The 15,240-nt window shown below is 46.4% G+C and overlaps 1 long non-coding RNA gene across 1 annotated transcript in view; it reads left to right on the top strand.

The window, feature by feature from the left end:
* Positions 1-14,942, top strand: part of LOC144754190 (uncharacterized) — a 53,445-nt gene extending 38,503 nt beyond the window's left edge. Inside the window, exons 2-3 of the long non-coding RNA XR_013594678.1 lie at positions 5,458-5,510; positions 14,269-14,942. This is a non-coding gene — a long non-coding RNA (uncharacterized LOC144754190). The remainder of the gene's footprint in view (positions 1-5,457; positions 5,511-14,268) is intronic.
* The last annotated feature ends 298 nt before the right edge of the window (positions 14,943-15,240 follow it).

Below are 15,240 nucleotides of genomic sequence, written 5' to 3'. Positions count from 1 at the left end.
CGCAGGGCCTCTCTCACTATGGTAATCTCCGCCACGCTGTCCAGCAAGGTCAGAGCCCAAGTCAGATTCCGAAGCCGCGTTCTCACTATCTGTGGCATATCGATGCGCTGTCAAAGCCGCGACTTTCTTCTTGGCAAACTGCGGTCTCTTCGGCATTGAACCGTCCTGCTTTCCTGCACCGCCTGTCTGGCGGGGCTGGTCACTTCCTTGCTGACCACCCCGACCCCTCCCGCCTCCTCCACCACCGGTCTTCGGGGCCGATGAGTCCTGAAAGGAACGAGGAGAGCGTTGATTAGAAACTTGAAATCGATCAGGTGATTTAATCGTCACGCAAGTCATAAACACGTTCTGTTTGCGCAGGGAATGGAGACGCAGGACGGGATTCCTGTGTCTGCTGTTGTTGCTTTCCCTGTTTTTGTTTTTTAGGCCAATTTTGTTTTTTGGACTTGGGCTGACTCTCTGTTTCAGAAGTCTGCCCTTGGGGTTGCTTCTTTTCTTTGACAGAAAAAGGCTTCAGACCCTTGCTATTGCGACCCACTGTTTTATAAGCAGCCACAACAATCCTCGCCAACTGATGGGGTTTCTCGGCATCTGGGATTGCCGCCAAAGCATTAGCCACCTGAAAGTTCACTGCATCCCCCTTGACATTAGCAAGAATGAGATCGCAAACTATTTCAAAGGAGCCACACAGGCGCATACCCAATTCTACCGCAACCTCGGGTCCGTGATCATCTTGAACACGTTTAATGATCGTAGGCAGGACAGCCATAGACGGAGTGCCATAACATCTCGCATAGACCGCCGCAAATGTTTTTCCCCAGGTCTCACAGTCAACGAGTTCAGGGGCCAAATCCTTCGGTAAACGAATCGTTAAAATCCTGTGTTTATCACCAGGAGTTGTATTAGGAAATACTGCTTCCAGCTGGTCAAATTTTTCGGCAAGCCAGAAAGGAAAATCATCCTTTTCCTGGGGACGCTTACCCATTACAGCATTGACCATTACAGGACTGAGCTTCAATCCGCCCTGTCCCGCTGGAAGAGCCGGACCCCCTGGGGGCCCCGCCGGGAGATGACGACCTATGTATTGCACTAAGGCACGAATCACGGCAATAGAGACTACATGTAGCCTTCGAACCTCCGCCAGGGTACAATTGCCGTGTTGAGGATGAGGAGTAAATCCAGCCAAAACAGGCCAATTTCCGCCTGGAATGGACAAAGGACCTAACCTCGGAGCGGTTAAAGAATGGGGTAGGGCGCCACCAAACCAAATGCAATGCTGCCAATGATCAATAGGAACCTCCAGTGCTTGTATGGAGTATATTCATTCGGCACAGGAGAGTGAGTGTAATTGTGGAACACCCCAGAATTAGCGTCCACAGCCGGAAACGTCACCCACGAATAAAACAGTTCGTATGGGTAAGCTGCATCCGCACTCACCACCAAAATCACAGCCAAGCCTTCCAAGGGTACTTGGTAAGTCTGCATATGATTGCGTACCGCAATGCGACTATGCTGCGGAATGTCCACTGGTTGGGCCATGACTGCACAGGAAGTTAGAGAAACAAAGTAAACTTTGTAGCACAACTGGGTAGTAATTCAAGGAAACCGTTTTAGAAAGATTCAAGCTTGAAAAGACCTATTTCAAAAATAGGTAGGTTTTGTCCGACACCACCGTTTTCCGGAAACGACAGCGAAGGGGTTAAGGATTGAATGATATACTACTCGAGTGTCATGATATAAGACCAGCAACGTTGGGCGCCATGTAGCGGGAATTCCGTTCTCCTACAGAACTGTGCGTAGAGATTCGGAACCTCAGTGAATTAGGGTGCCCCAAAACTCACCTCAGTACCCAAAATCCCCTTACTGAGCTAGCTACAGTGTCTCATTGGTCAGTATAACTTCCCAATGTTTAGACAGACCAGAACATGAACTTAGAATACCTCAGGCATCGCGGAACACATGAACTTAGAATACCTCAGGCATCGTGGAACACATGAACACTCTTTCGTTATGCAATCATTACAAACCAGAACGTGGAGTCAAAGAGGACACGTGCACATTTGAAATATTTATTTACTAATGCAGGGTTCTCAAACGCAGTATCTTAGATAATACAAGCAAACCTATTATCACAAAAGCAAAGTTATCAGCATAGTTAATAGTCCATAAAATGCGAAAGGTGACAGCATGCTAATATGCTGAAATGAATAGGAGTTAGCAACACCTAATTCTCACCCTCCCTAACTAGCATAGTATATTATTATCTATGAAGGTCTCTTTGGGTTTTAGCAGGGCGGGCCCATACCTCAAAATCTCAGTGGCAGAGGATCACATCATCTTCCACCAGCTCTCTGCATGCGAAGCACCATCAAGTGTGTGTGTGTATCCTCAGCAAAGCAATATAAAACGCGCGTAAAGTCAGTTTTGGCAGCAGCTGCTACTGCAGTGATACCGTGGTCCGCAGCGCTGGGAGTTGGACTGGCACCAGTGTGGTACCGGCGATAACGTGCGCTAGAATTAAGCGCATTTTTAGCTCAACAAGAGACATCCTTCAGCTCCTTTTTAATGTTGTGGCAATTCGTAACAGCCGCCTCCTCGGGTCCGCAACGACTGCTCCCGTGGTCACCGCCATCCAGACATGCTTTTATCTGTGCTTAACATTTTTGTTTACCTTTAACATGCAACGCAAGCACGTTTGGTTATTTTTGTCACTGCATTTGAGAGGCTCACATGCTTCTGTGGAGCGCAACTCCCCTGCCTATATAATGAGCTGTGGCAGGGTGATTCGCAGAGCGTGCGCCATTCTCGGGCCCTCACCACCGTCATCCTATTTGAATGACTGATGTTTTTCTGACTACCAAATCTAACGGAAAAAAAACGTAGTTGTCAGGAAACATAAAACCAGGGATACACTACATACCATGTGCCGCAAACAGTGACGCCCCAGGTACTGTGCTATACTCCTCTTTCACTAGCTCCCCATGGGTGACGTCTGAGCGATGAGGTAATGCCCGCCAGTCAGGACAGCCTGCCCTCTACTCGAGGTGCTGAGTGCACTGCTCTCCGCTTACATCATGACGTGTAAAAAGATAAAGGGTTTTTGTCAGGATTAGCTCCGCAGGATCCGGATGTCGAAAATAAGGTTCCACCTCCTGATGTCTCTAACCCCCTGAATGAGTTGCACAGGGGATTCGAACTATCAGGCGAGGGAAAGGAAAGGGAGGGGTCAGCAGGGAAAGGGACCTGCAACAACAAAAGAACAGGATAAATATGAACAAAGCCCAAAGATGATTCTACACTCATGTTTTTCTCACTAGACCATGTATACCTGGTAGCAGATTGAACACCACATACTTTCTGTATTTCTCATCAAACATTCTGTCCATCTTTCTGCTCCTGTAAGAATTAAAACACAACATGAATGTTGATTTCAATCACCAGTACCTATGTTTACTGAAAACAGTGTTAAATGTCAGCAGCGTACCAGAAGTAATAAATGTTTCTAAGCAAAAAATGTTTTTCTTTTGTAGTATTCTTTCTTCCAAGAATTCCTACTTCTCCCACTTCTTTTAATAACTCGGGGCATGTTGAGGGCTCCTTTCTGTCCCAACTCACAAGCACCAAGTAGAATGTTTCCCCACACTCTGCTACAAACAAATATAGGATAAGTTCTCCTTTTTATTTAGATTGACGTCGGCAACACACAGCTGCGACCACCTCTGTGTTCCGCTCTTAATACTGGCCAAAATGAAAACAAACTGTCTCCCAGCAGCGCGTGGTTGTGACCACCATCCTCGCTCCGGTATCTTGTAGCACAAATTAAAAGCGCTTTACCATACGCAACGGTAGTGTGTAGTCCCCAAACCACTGCACTCCGCTGCCTTTATCATAGGTTCAAGAAATAGTAGAAAACGACAAGAGGCTGCGACCGCCTCTGTGCTCCGCTCTTAAAAGCGCTATGAAGCTATGAACAAACAAAAGAAAGAAACGGCAACGCGTGTTTCCAACACACCGCGCTCCGACAATGCTCAGCAATGAAGTCCTCGGAAAATCGGCAGTGCGTGGTTGGATTCCCCACCGCGCTACCGGCAAACAAACGATGACGGGCAGCATCCTCCTGCAGACGACTGACTTGTCGGCGCCAGGAAATGCCAAACACCCAGAATTACGCGCATTGGCCAATGCGCGAGTCAACCAGATATACTTCCTTCCTGCCGAGGATCATTTGCTATGTAGGTCTTGGCAGCTAGGCAGGCGCTGCTCGCTGATTTGTGACCGTTTTATCCCGGCGCAGAGGGCCGCTTCAATCAGAGGGGCGCTTCAATGCGAGGCACACAGAAGAGCTTTTAGCGGTGTTTACCCCTCGGTAAACATTCGCCATTGGCGGAGATCTTGAGTGCCTGCCTGTCAGAGCAGGATTAACAAGCTACGTCCTTTGTAAAACTAAGCATTGGAATGAGAAAGGGAAGACAAAAAAACAATTCGGATGCTAGAAAATTGTAGAGAAGCCATTGTCCCGGCTGCGCATGTCGTCAAATGGAATCCGGAGTTTGAGAGAGAACAGAGGCAGGTTCCGAACGGTTGGGTCCTGGTAAACACCTTCCTCTTCGTGCGCAGTAGCGTCTGTATAGCGGCTGCTGGACGCATGCGCAATATAGCCATCTGGATAGGTCAGGCAAAATATAGTGCAAACTCACCCAGCCAATCACAGGAGAAAACACGCATTTACAAATGCAATAATACTCGTATTTACGCAAGACCTATTGTATTGTAAACAAAAGTGAGGGCGTCCAAGAACGTACGAACAGGAGTGGTGGGGGGTGGTGGGCAGAGAAGTTACAAACTGCGGGAGGGAAGAGGGGGAGGCAGGAGAACAAAAGAGTTTTTAAAGTAAAGGGGCTGATAGCCATGGAAGGAGAATAATGATGACATGGCTGTCAGGAGGAGGGACTAACAAGCTGAAAACCAATGAGAATGCAGGATTTACAATTTAAGCCAATGAAAAAGATGCTCGGAAAGTGGGCGGAGCTTCCCCCACTATACTGTATACTGCATGTCTCGCAAAGCGAGCAGCGCATTGCACTCCAACGCTATGCTATGCGAGACCTAACAAGGATGTTTCCAGACCCAACCACTAGGTGGCGGAATAAGACGGCATGTGAATCCAGAAAATTTCAAGCTGCAAAACTACTCCTAGTAACCATTTCTTTAGTAGAGCACCCACATGCAGGATGCATGCTGGTCTGATAGAGGTAACCACTAGTAGTAATGCACTACGTTTTGGATTTGATTGTAGCACAGACTGATGTGTGTAAATAGCATATACTGCATAAAGCTCTACAGGAGCTCGTGTGATTTTTATTCTATTTCTAATAGCAAAGTATGTGATGTTCTTTCTGAGATCCTGTGAACTGTAATAGCCCTGAAGCACCTAAAATGATTTGTGTGCTCTTCCAGGTGCAATAATGTGACTCTGCAGTGCTTAGAGGCAGTGAAGAAGAGTTACAAAGGTAAATATAATTGTGTAGCGTATTCATGTATGTTCCTCTTCATGGTAATGCTATGATACAGTACAGCTATATGTTTGATATAGCACCCACAAGGAAATATAACAGAATATTAGGCAGTATGGATGAAGCAAAGATCACCTCTTCTCATCCCCTTTTGACCCTTCCAATCTATCCAGATGCAGTTTGCCTCACCTTTATGCCCGATTTGAGCTGCTAGGTCTGGTCTATGGGGTTTCCTTGTTGCTTATTGGTTATTTTAATTTTGATTGTTATGCATATACTTCTTGTTCTTTTGTAATGAACGTGGGCAAAGTTCATGATATATAAAACTGCCCTAATAAATACAATGTTCATCAGAGCCTCACTCAAACCCTTGAAACACCCATGCCATTTGCTGAATTAGTTACTTCTTCTCAGATCCAATTCCAATCACCGGTGGAGTCCCTCAAGGATCGATCCTTACACTTTTCCTGTCCAACTTGTATTTGGAGCCATCGAAGATGCTGAGGGCTCAGGCTGGAACTGAAATACACTAATAAACAGATGACACCTGACTTCTCCACCTATGTCTGCTGAGGTTTCACAGTTTGATACCTACCAGTGTTCTTAGACTAGAGTCCTGATTTAGATCTCACAAGGGTGACAGATATCTCATCTGCCAAAATATAAACCCCGTAGGATATAATGGGAGATTTATATTTCAGCGTACAGGATATCTTTCACTGCTGTGACTGAGTAACCTGTCCGCCGAGATCTAAATAATTAATTCCAAAAAAGGGTCTGGCTCATAAGCAGCAAGGCTGAGCACACTTGAACAACAACCAAAAACAATTGCCAATACTGCTGCTATTTATTAAACTAAATCCAAGAAGATATAAGAACTGCTTATCACTATATCCTCAAGCTCATTAATTGCTTTTTATTTTGTATACTTATTTCATTTTTTTTAGAAAACGCTTTGTCAAAATTGGCATTTTTGTTTATTAAGGGCTATCTTATGCAATAGAAGGACTAGTGTAAACCTAATAAAGTTAATTCGAATGCTACAAATGTACATAAATGTATATATTTATATCTTGTAGGAAAAAGTTCCCTTATACTGGTAATCTTCTGTTTGGTTTATTGTACATGATGGATCATATGGTATGGGTATGAATAAAGTATGTTTAGAGAAGAATGGTGGATGTGATTGTGTCGTATTATGTGGTATTCTGTACAGTTAATTTGTGTTTTTTTTAAATGTATTATGTATATATAAAAAATTGACAAAGTGTTTTCTAAAAAAATGAAATAAGTATACAAAATAAAAAGCAATTAATGAGCTTGAGGATATAGTGATGAGCAGTTCTTATATCTTCTTGGATTTAGTTTAATAAATAGCAGCAGTATTAGCAATTGTTTTTGGTTGTTGAGATCTAAATAAGTAACTCAGTCTGAAAAGTAGAATGTATTCACCTTCATCAGCAACATGAACCTGCGTTCAGCAAGGATTGACTTCTGGAATTTGAAATGGATGGTTTTAGTCTTTCTCTACCCAACAAAATAAATTCACTTTTGGCTTAAGCCAGACCTTTCAGCGACATCACCAGGTTGGAAAAAAACATTGTTCTCTCACTAAAGAAAACCTAGTTATTTACTATATTTGAGACATGCCACCCTAGTCTGGGTCCAAATACCACATAGTGCCCACTCACTGCAGTTTTTCACTCGCAAAGCTTCTTTCAAGTCTCTGGCCAACATAAGATCTGAGATCTTAGCTCTGACCTCTGGTGTTCCTCAGAGATCCATCTTGAGCCCACTGCTCTTCAATATTTACGTTCGTCCTCTGGCTGGTGTTATTGAGAAGTCTGGACTCACCCTGTCCTCATACACTGATGATACACATATCATATCATCTGCTGCTCAGCATCAAGATCCCTTGTTACTCCAGCTTGGTCTGAGAAATGTCTCCCTCTCGATGAACAGAAATGTACTGAAGCTTAATTGCAATAAAACTGAGGTTCTGGGAAATAGCCCCGAAATTTGGGGTCAGTCATTGGCCGGATTCCCCAAGACTACTGCCTACCCCAGTAACTTAGGTGAAGAATCTCAGCTTAATCATTGACAATAACCTCTCCCTCAAGCCTCCGGTGTCTAAGGTCATGGCCACCTGTTTCTCTGTTCTCAAATGGTTCAAGAAGATCCTCTGGCAAATTCCTCTGGCCACCCAGAGAACAGTGATGCAGGCTTTGGTGACATCCAGATTGGACTATGGAACCGTACTATACCTGGGCGTAGACAAATCCTCGATCCATCGCTTCCAGGTCATTCAGAACACAGCTGCTCGCCTTCTTTTTCATCTGCCTAGATGTGTTTCAGCTTCACCGTTGCTTCATAACCTACATTGGCTTAGGGTTCACAAGCGTATTGAATTTAAGGCCATATGCTATAAGTTCCGGGCTAGACATGGCTTGGCCCCTTCTTACATGCAAAGCTTGGTGAAACACTGTGTGCCCATCCAGCAGCTGAGATCCTCTATCCTCTCACTGTTCGCAGTGTCTAGGTTTTGGCTTGCTTGCATGAAGGGTCGCTCGTTTTCCTACCTGGGCCCGGAACTCTGGAATTCTCTCCCGGTCTCTCTTAGGAATTGTCACTCCCTGCCTATCTTTCATAAGAATCGGAAGACACTGCTTTTTAGCCGTCATGCTTGATTGCTTCTGCTACATGGGGTTGTTGTTGGCTGCCGTTGCGGCTTTGCTGCCACCTACGTCCAGCTTCAAGAAACTCTACATGGGTAGCTGCGCACTTTACAAGTCATAATAATAATAATATAAGAAGGTGGGGCTCAGTAAAGAGCCCATTGGGGACCCACACTTAAGAGCATGGACGGCTTAGAAGAGGGCATGTTCGCATATTTGAAAACTTCTATTATCCAAGACGGCTTCCATCCATTTTACGGCATCCCCAATGATTCAGACTTCATTCATCCTCTGGATGAGGGTAAGATGTAAGACGGTGTCAAATGCAGCACTTAGGTCTTACATTATCATGGTAGCCAAGCCACCTTGGTCCAGTGTTGCACCACTGTGTAGCTTCGTAGCACCTTGCACATGCACTGGCGCCAGGGAATTGTGAGGGGATTTCAATGTGACTAAGAAAGTAATGTTTATATATTGGCTTAGGTGAGGTATCTTGTGGGTGGCCGCTTTCCAGCACTGATCTGTATTGCTGCTTAGATTCCCTCCCTCACAAAGAAGCCTCTTTTTGTGATCTGCAAGATGAAGCACGCATGGAGAATGATGTTAAAACTGTCTGGCACATGCACATCTAATAACCTGAGACAACCGGCGTTGTTATTGTGTCACTGCTCTACATAGGAAACAGTCTTGGTCCTAATGAGACCACACTTTCACAATACCAATTTACATTTCTTCTTCGGTGACCCTCTAGTAGACCCTCTAGCAGGTCGTGGCTGCTTTTTGGCCTTTCCACCTTTAATTTTCCTGTCCCTGTCGCCAGCAGCCCCCCCCATCCCTGCTGAACCTCTACCTCCTCTTTTCCTCCACTGCTTTTTATTTCCCAAGTACCAGATGCTTCCCGGAAGATCCACTCTGTGCACAGTGTGCTTCGTGCTGCGTCTCAGCTGAGCTAATGTCAAATGTCATTCTGAGCATTTGTTTATACGCATATTTATATGAATTTTGGAGACTGGGGCAATGTCAATTTCTTTTTGATGTTAAACTCGTACAAGTGGTGCCTGGAGGAAGAACGCAAGATCGTTTTAATATGTGAACCACACATGTGCTTTGGTGTGCGCTGTGCCATCATGAGATTAGCACATTATGTTATAAAGTAAAAAATCGCTGCTGAACTGGCAGTAGTACATTCACCAAAACACAACAAAAGAGCCAGAGGAGATTTAGAAACCTGCAGGAGATAGCTCCCCAAATATGTTAGCCACAACAAAACCCCCTGGTCTATAACAAACAGGACAGGATAAGACCTACTAAATCCCTTTTTAAGGGAGGTTTTCCCTCACCCACCAAAGGTGGCATGCTCCCTCATAGCGTGAACCTCCTCGCACTGTGAAACCTAGTCACGATGCTAGCTACAACCCCCTCTCCGAGAGGAAGGAGCTCAAGGATGTTTTGAGAAAAAGTATAGTAAATACCTGGGAAAAAGGGCCTCTTTTAGCATCGTTAGCCCCACTTTTTACCTGGTTTTGATGTGGTTTCCGTTGTAGTGCACAGGGTCCCTGCTAACTAGGTTCCCTGTGCTTGGGTGTCTTCCCCAAAACATATCCTTAATTGGTACTTCTACCCCCTGTAAGTCCCTAGTAAATAGTACCCTAGAGCCTGGTAGCTGAAGAGGGTCCCTTGGGACCCCTCTCAATGGGACCATGTCACTGCCCTTGCAGCTTGTATGCCCCTGTGAGGTAGAAAATGACATGGCATCCTACCTGGGCACCATGCCACCCAGCACTGCCTGAAGGTATAGGTAAGTCACCCCTCTAGTAGGCCTCACAGTCCTAAGTCAGGGTGCACTATACCACCGGGGAGGGCATATCTGCATGAGCAGATATGTCCCATACATTAGTTGGGTCCATTCCTTAATATTGTAAGTACCAGGTTAGCCATATAGAGTACATGGGCTGGAACCTCGCCAATTCGAGTTCCACAGTACCAAGATGTCGTCACTAAACAAAGGAGTGTTTGGTACCTAACTACTCCTCAATAAACCCACACTCTTGCCAGTGTGAGATTTATTGTACCATGTACTCAGAGGGTACCTCAGAGGTGCCCCCTTGAAACCTTCCAACCCTGGTGTGGTCTCTGACCGGCTGTCAGCCAGCCACCACCAGGCTTGTTTCTGGACCCTTGGGTAGGGAGCCTCTGCTCTCTGGGACCAGAAACAATGCACCTCCCAGGATGGGCCAGTGTTCAAAGGTGAAGCTTCAAAGACCCTTCGCCCTTGTAAATGCGACCCCCCAGCCTCTGCTGCTAGCAGCAGATAGCATCCCCCGGTTTGTTGACACCCCCACTTTGGGCAGGAAAACTTAGGAGTATAAGAGGTGTGTCCACCTCTGCTAGCTCCAGCCCTCAGGTGAGGGAGGCGAGATGAGGCACACCTTTCTGTCCCTGTAATCTTGAAAATGGGGAATCCCTCCAATCGGGGCTAGGTCTATGCCCACTCCTACAGGAGTTCGGAATAATGAGGGTGTAGTCACCTCCGGTAAGGTGCCCATTGGCCCTACCTGCTACCCCCCTAAAACGCACCTAAATTTAGTATTTAGGTGGCTTACCCAGACCTAGAAACTAGATCTGCGACAACCTAAGACATTAAACTTCCCTGCAGAGATGACTTAAGACGATGACTGCTTTGGCCCCAGCCCATACCGGCCTGTCTCCTGCTTCTGCGAACCTGCGTCCTGTCTTGCAGACTGCGACCTCTGAAACCCTAGGACAACTGCTCCCTTTGAAAAAGATTCCCGTCTCCCGTGGACCTGTCCAAAAGAAACGGACTTCAAGGGCTCCGGATCCCGCTGGAACCGGGATCCCTGCCCACTTTGCAACTGACGCCCACACCCGAGTCTCAGTGGCTCACCTACAGGTTAAAGAATATAATCTATGCTTTACCTTTTCCAATGTGCCAACCAACAGCCATGTCGTTCTGGGCCTGGTCACTGAAGGAACATGCCATTTCTAATGTCACACATGTTCTGTCATAGGGATTACATTTAGCCGCCATTATATTTATCCTTAACCTACCATCATTTTAGGATGGTGTTTTTAACATGTTTTTCACTTATACGAGAGAATGCCACACAAGAATATATAATAAGTCAGGCATTGTTGTTCTATAGTCTGCACAGTTAGTTTCAGGGACAAACATAAGAACAGCTATCCATGCTTTGTTTAGTGCTCTTAGGAGATGACTCTTTTTGCTCAAACTAGGTAAAGGTGCTTTTCTGAGTCTCTGGCAGAATGAGATAAGGCTGTTGTTTTATTGTTTAAACAGTGTCCATTTTGAATTGGGTCCAAGGCACTTCATACTAGAGCTATCCTGTGGAGAGCCGGGAATGAAATGCATCACCACAAGCCTAGACATTCATCCTAAGAAAGAAGAAAGCTCTGCAGGCAAATGTGATCTATTCTTAAATCTTGCACAGCCTATCCTGTTAGCACCAAGGCGTGCTTAGGGATGACTTATTTAATATTTACAATTCGGCTTTCCTGCTTGTCAAAAGGTCATTTTTGATAGGTCTTTGTATCTGGGTTCAAGCTGCTGCTTTCAGGCCACACATGGTAGGCTGAAAGCCATGTTTTCTCTGTTACTGTTGTGTATGTGTTGCACAATAGGCGCTGCAGCAACAGGTGGCATTTAACTTACCATGACAGGGATTTTTTCCCCCCATATACCTTATAGAAAAGTTAATTGTGCCAATCAGGTTTAAGACACTTTCTACGTTTCTAAATGGGGAGTACAGGCACTTTAGTCCTATTTAGCACAGGTAAAGTACACAGAGTCCTAACACCAGCAAAGCAGATACAGCAAATTTGGGGCGACATCACACAAAAAATGGTCATTTCGCACTATACCCAGGACAGACAGTCATCCACTGCCGTCAATGAGGGCACGCTTGGCGAGCCTCTCCAGGTTACAGTGGAGATGCAGATCCTCACATAGGCAGGGAAAGGCCGAGGCTTCTGTACACACACTAGATTAGCACGATGGGAGGGCAAACATTGGACTTGATGTACTAGATGTGCATTCAGTTGGGCCCTCCGAGCAGGGGGACATGCCTGTTGACCACACAGAGGACATTCCTGCCCATTCCTGGCTAGTATGTTGTGCTGTCTAGTGCAGTGTACCATCTGGTGAAGTGCACAGTTTGTTTGGTAATGCAATGTATGGTCTAGTGCACTGTGCAGTTTAGCTGTCCATGTCAGTGTACTTACAGAATACCATCTAGTGCAGCATACTGCGTGCTGCCTTGTCCACTGTGCTGTTTTTCTGGTACATTTTGCCCTCTAGCACAGTGTTTTGATAGTTAGTGCCGTGCTGGTTTGCACAGTGTGCTCTCCAGCGCAGTGTACTGCCTACTACCATTTGCTGTTTAGCACTGTGTGCTGCTTGTACAAAGATTGGCTTAGTGTGCTCTATGATGGAGTGTACCTGTCTAGTACAGTGTAGCGTGCTAGCTGGTGTAGGTTTCTGTGCACATTGTACTGTTCTCTCTGATATATTCTGTCCTGTCTAATAGTGTGCAGTCTGATGCAGTGAACTGTTTAGTACAGCGCACTGTGTAGTGCAGTGTGATAGCGAGTGTAGTTTACTGCGTGAAATGTACTGGCTAGTGGGCTCTTCGATACAATGTACTGTATTAACCCCTTCGCTGCGGCGGCAATTCCGCCACAGGGGTGGGGGGCCGCGAGGCGCTCCCATGCTAGTGACGGAACCGCTCCGCCACGAGCCTTGGGCGCGCTGTGCTTGTGACGGAGCAGTTCCGTCACGGCCCCGCCCACTCAATAGAACGCGCCGCGGCGAGCGGCCCGTGATGGAACTGCTCCGTCACCAGCACAGCGCATCCGTGGCTGGTGACGGAGCGGTTCCGTCACCAGCATGGGATGGGTTAATGTGCAATCTGATGTAGTGAACTGTCTAGTTCTGGGTAGTGCAGTGCGTGTTGTGATGAAAATTTACTGTCTACTACGGGTTGCTATCTATTAAAGTGTTATGCCGAGCGCAGTGCAGTGTGCTGTCTTGCAATCTGTACTGTCTAGTACATTATACCTCCATAGTACCCTGTACCATCCAGTGTAGTATGCTGATTGAGAAGGGTTGGCTGGTACAAATTAAAGAAGTGCATGTTGTGTAGTGCGGTGCTCTGTGTTGTACCGTGTCCTGTCTATTGCAGTGTTCGGTCTAGTGTAGTGTGCTGTCTGGCACTGTGTGGTGATCAACACAGTGTTTGGTGTAGCTTAGTGTGATGCAGTGTACTATGTAGTACAATGTCCTGTCTGTTTCAGTGTTTGTAGTGCAGTGTGCATAATAGTGCCATATAAGTTTAAGTGAAATCAGCGGTTATGGGCAGTTTTCTGTAGTATAGTGCGCAGTTTAGTGCAGTGTGGTTGCTAGGGCAGTGCACTGACTAGAACAAAGTCCTGTCTATCACAATATCCCAAGTAGTACCCTGTACTGTCTAACACTGTACTGTCTGTCTCACTGTCGCACATAGTACACAGTGAGAGTGCTCGGTACTGTCTAACAGTCTACCGTCTAGTACTGTACATCTTAATTGTAGTGTTCCACCTAGTATCCTGTTCTGTCTAGCAAGTTGTGGGGCCTAGTACAATGTCTAACATTGTTTCTAGTGTTGTGGAAGGTGCTGTCTTGCAGTGCACTACGTAGTAGAGTATCCCGTGTATGTAGTGTAGTGTTGTCTACCTGAGTGTACAGTATAGTACACTGCGCTCTAACACAAAGTGTACTTTTTACTACAGTAAGTAGACTTTGCACTGGATAGTATACACATCTAGTACAGCAGTGTGTAATCACAATGCTGTCTAGTTCTGGTTTCCACTAAACCCCCCACACTCCACTGTTTCATGTACAGCACCTCATGGTTGCGGTGCTCCTGCTACAATAAAAATGTTCTGCACACAACCCGGTTCTCCTTTCAGCTTTGGCTTACATTATTCGTATGAAACATATGCTAAAATATAAAACAACTGTATTTGTGTCATTAAATCTCTAATTATGAATCTCTTCTCTGCAGTGATGGTGACTCTGGATCCTGACACAGCTCATCCTCTGCTCCTCCTGTCTGAGGGGCGAAGACGTGCGAGACGGACAGGCACAACACAGCCCCTGCCTGACATCCCCAAGAGATTCACCTCCTTCTGTCCTTGTGTGCTGGGGAGCGAGTGGTTCACCTCCGGCAGACATTACTGGGAGGTGCAGCTGCTGCAGGAGGGGGGAGGGTGGCATGTGGGGGTCGCAGCAGAGTCTGTGAACAGGAAGGGACGCTTCACATGGTCACCCGAGGGGGGAGTCTGGGCTGTGGGGGGGCGTAATGGTCAATACTTGGCTGTCACGTCTCCTGAGACCCCTCTGTCTCCTCGTGAGAAGCCCCAGAAGCTGGGGGTTTATCTGGACTACGAGGGGGGGCGGCTGGCCCTGTACAATGCTGACTCCTGGGAGCTTCTCTACTCCTTCCCGCAGGCCCCATTCACACAGAGGCTCTGCCCGTACTTCTCTCTCTGGGGAGAAGCAGATCTGAGGCTGGTTTGACTTCCAACTTACCCCCACCTGCCACCCAACCGCCAGCAGAAGAGCTGAGGCTGGTGTAGGAGCTGCTCCCCCCACCCCTTCTGGTGGGATTCAACATGTAACAAGGAGCACAAGCAGAGCTATTTTTAAATAATAAAACACTCTTTTTAGAGAAACATCTCTTAGGAGGAGCCCAGTTATTAGGATGTTTATTTAAGCTTTAAAGGGGCTCTGCCCCGGCTGTCTGCACAGCGCCAACAACAGGTTTGTTTCCCTGGTGACGTAGTCCATGGGAGGGCGGGGTGACAGCAATGGTGAGAGAGAGCAGTTGGGGGTCACCACCGAGACATGTTGCAGCAGAGATATATTAAGAGGGCAGAGAAGATCCGAATACAGTTCATTTGAAGAAAGATGAGTTTTACACACAGTTCAACGGAATGATGCAGTGATGTGATTTAATTGTAAAGCACCAGGATCA

Source organism: Lissotriton helveticus, chromosome 5_1 (genome assembly GCF_964261635.1).
Source record: "Lissotriton helveticus chromosome 5_1, aLisHel1.1, whole genome shotgun sequence".
NCBI classification, from domain to species: domain Eukaryota; kingdom Metazoa; phylum Chordata; class Amphibia; order Caudata; family Salamandridae; genus Lissotriton; species Lissotriton helveticus.
The sequence above is the reverse complement of the archived record's forward strand: the minus strand, read 5'-3'. Positions and strand labels throughout refer to the sequence as shown.